This window comes from Pelecanus crispus, chromosome 17, assembly GCF_030463565.1.
Source record: "Pelecanus crispus isolate bPelCri1 chromosome 17, bPelCri1.pri, whole genome shotgun sequence".
Classification (NCBI taxonomy): domain Eukaryota; kingdom Metazoa; phylum Chordata; class Aves; order Pelecaniformes; family Pelecanidae; genus Pelecanus; species Pelecanus crispus.
In genome coordinates this window covers 3,705,721-3,709,682 of record NC_134659.1, presented here as the reverse complement: position 1 = coordinate 3,709,682, position 3,962 = coordinate 3,705,721, and positions in this window count along the sequence as shown.

Sequence of the window (3,962 nt, the reverse complement as noted above, 5' to 3'; positions counted from 1 at the left end):
GAGTGGGGGGGAGGGAGGGAAGAAAGTTGAGTCTATGTAAACATGCTGCATGCTCTCTTGTATTCTGTGTACAGCCTGGGGCAAGCCTCTGAAGACCTGCTCTGACTGCTCTTTAGTCCTTCCAGAGTAACAGTGCTCAACCAGTTTGCGCTGCTGGGGCGAGGTGGGGAAGCTGACCTTTAAAGTTGGGTTACAATCGTTGCCATTTATCAATTCTTCTACAATTAAGTAACCTCAAAATAATGGAAGTTGTTTTGTAGGCTTAGAGAGTCCTCTGTTTTCTTCAGGACTGAAGGTGGGGTTGAGGGATGTCTGATTTGCGTCCAGATCTTCCTGGTACAGCAGGACGTACAGGCCTTCTAATGTCTGATTCTTGGAACATAGAGTGGTTTTGTTTGAAACTGTAAATATGTTTGTGCCTTACATTGAATGGGGAGAGAAGGGAAAGGAAGTCTGGAGTGGAAATCTCTGACCCACTGTTTTTCAGGGCGAAGGCTCCCAGATAGCCAGGCACGAACTCAGTATAATCAGGAAACAACTTTCTGAGGCAACAGCCTCTACCCCTGGATTGAGTATTCCTGTATTTTTTCCCTTTTCCCCTCCTCTTGTTCTGAGGCTTCCCAGCGTTAGCTCCCGGGAGGCAGAGGCTGGAGAAGATTCTTGCTAGCCACACGTTTGTGTATTTTGTTCCTTAAAAGGTGGGGTGGTTTTGCATGTCGTAGCTGTATGTGCATGTAGAGATGCTTGATTTTTGTTGTTACTTTTCTGGGGATGGCACTGGGGCAGTTAAATCATCAGTGAACTATTTTACTGAGTACCTCAGCCAGTGCCATGAAGTCACAGCATCCTTCCTCTTGTGCTGCAGCTCATTGTGAAATACCTGCCATTCTGGAGGCTTTGACGAGGAAAGGATAAAATATACGGCATAGAAACATGCACCTTTTTCTTCGTGTTCTGACCTTCTGGTTCCAGAGAAGGAGAGCTTGGGACGGAGGGTTTCTTGTGAGATCAAATGTAAAAAATGTTCTTCAAAGAAACAACTATGGCATCTTGTGCCAGAACTTAAGTTATTTCCTGAACAGAATTTTTTTTAGAAGTATTGGAATCCAAAGCAAAGGAATAAGCATGCATAAAACCACAATCTCCCTTTCACTGTCTATATCTATAAATATAAATATTTATATATAAAAAACTAACACTTACTAGAGGTTTGGGTTTTTTTTTTCTTTACCCTCTCAGATAAGAGCTTCTTGGCTGTTTTTAGCAGGTTGATCTCTGCCTGAGGAAACATGAAAAGGGAGTATGTTTGAATACAAACATGGTTCAAATATTTTGTATTTTACGGGGCTGTGCACGAATGAAATGCCCAGAGTTGGAGACTGGCAGGAGGGAGGTTTCTCAGCAGGTTTGGGTGCTAGAACTGTAGCTGGGGAGCTCAGGAGCCCGCTGTTAGGACTTGGGGAGGAGACGTTTTTAGACGTTTGTTTGTTGCAGGCATCCTGTGTGGACAATGTACCTGTGTATGTGAGGAGAAAGGCTTTTGCAGTATTTTGTATTCTTGTTACCTATGGGACGGAGAGGAACCGTTTGTAGTGTTTTTACCCCGTGTTTGAACGAGGCAGCACAAAGGGATGGGACACGGATGACAAAGCCATTGATTCTTCCTAGGCTACTTTCCAGTGATCTTTTCAGGTCAAACACTTAATAAAAGTCTGGGGTGAGATGAAGAGAGCAGTTATTTCATGCTCTGGGATAAAACTCTCCTCAGCCCAACTAAATCAAGACAGAAAACCTCCCTTTTCTGCTGGACCAGCAGTCCAGGTATTCAAATGAAAATGTAGATATACTATGTAAACCTACAGCAAGATTATTTTTATCAGCCATTTTATGTGTAGATGCTACAAGTGTGATTTCATGCGGAAATATTGCTAAAGATTTTTAAAAATATAGACGTTGTGTGTGCGTGTGTGTGTGCGTCTGTGCGCGTGCGTGAGTGGGAATGTCATTCGGAGTCCGTACTCCTGACGGGAGCCCATGTGGCATGCACTCCCTACCTTCAGTGCAATGCTGTTCAGCTGCCTGCAGACTGAGCAGGAGGACGCACTTCAAAGAAGAGATCTGCTATTTCGTTTCTATCCATGAATTTTGCTGTAATTGGTTATGCCAGATAAGATGTCACAATACCACTGGTTAAAAATAAAACCTATTTTTCAGATTTACCGCACTGATGGTACTTACAAACCTCTTGCACAAAACGGTTGGTTTTAGCGCGGTGTGAATTTCTCCCTCGTGTCGCACGGGATCCAGTCTGTGATGGTTGGCGGGGGGCGAGGCCGCATGACTTGTTGACTGGCTCTGTCTGCTGCCACTGGGCTCGTGTCCCCATTTGTTCCAAGTGAATTCTTTGATACTAAACCAGCTTAGAGTCTGACCATGAGTACTGGATACAGGAAAAAAATACTTTTATTTTCTGTTTAGTATAGGCAAGTGCTAGTTCAACACAACAGACCAGTGTTCTGCTACTTGCCCGGACCTGGGGCCCTTCCCCAGTAGTACCGGTTTGTGTTTGTTTGCTATTTAAAAGTGATTTTTTTTTTTTTCCCCCTCCCTCTTCAGCTGCCATCTAGTTGGTGGTGGAAAGGTGTTTATACCAGCAGGAGCATCGTGGCTCTCCATAGTGGAGATTTTCCGACTTCTGTTGTGTGTCAGTGCCGGAAGAATGGTTGACCAAAGCTTTGTTCTTCACACTAACAAAAGCCTCAATAACGAGTTCCCAGGCCTTGATAAAACCAGGCGGTTCGTGCTGTTCTGAATCAGGTAGCTGATACCCACCACATGTACGCTCCCCTGCACGGAGCTGTGCAGGAGCTGATTGGAGTAAGTACAGAGCACAGCGTGGGGGTGTTCTCAGCTCTAGGGAGACTGCCATGCTGCTTGTTTTCACCTTCTGTTTGCCTTGGTACAGACTGAGAGGGGAGGGAGAAAAAAAAAAAAGCCTAAACGGGACCTGTCGTTCATTGTTTTCTGGGAGAGGAGAAAAAAAATCCACAAAACCTGAGAGAGACAATTCCTGAATGTGCTCAGTTACTGTATCTCCTGGTTAGCAAAAAAACCACCCCAAAAAACCAGTGAGAATTGAATTGGGGAAAAAAATAAATTACACCTACAAAATCAAGTTACTTAAGGTTTCCTACTCAATTTGAATCAGTTGCTTGAATTAATTCATCTTTCTACAGCCAAGACATGCCCTAGATATTTAGAACTCCTTAATTGTGCGCTGATTACCTGCGTGTGCACACGTAGTTGAGCAAGAGTTGCGCTCATAAGATGACAAATGAGTTACACGTTTGCTTATGTCCCAGGAGTTTTTGCTGTAACACCTCTTGCTCACAGGTGTATTTATAGAACCCAGCCAACTGTCAGTTTATTTCCTGACTGTGCTGTTGCTATAGCCAGGGATTATTTACATGTATATACATAAGGAAGGTTTAAAAAATTGCCATAGCACCTTGTCCCTAGTTTGTGTTTTATGAAACAGCAGACCTTACCATGGCTATTTGAAGAACCTAAGGGCCAGCATTAGTATGTGTCGCAGCAGTTGCCTGTACGCAGGTAAAATGAGTCTTTCCTAAAACCCTGACGGTGGTTTTTCAGGAATTCCTGTTTATCAGGTAACTTGGCTCTAATGCTGCCGCGCAGACGCGCTCGGAGCAGGGACACCTTTGCGGATTAGGCCATGGGCAGGGTTGAGGGCTGGTGGGGTAGAGCACAGTGTAAGCTGCTGGGCTGGCTCGTTAAGGCGCGGCTTAGTCACTTCCTTTGGAAAGCATGTAGGATGTGTAGGATGCACCTGCCTGCTGTGTGGGAGCCCCTCTGGAGCCTCCTAAAGTTGGAGGAAAATGTCGAAGTGTTCTCTGCTTACCAGGAGTGGACCTTCTCGCAGGCTGGGTCTGCTGGTCTGG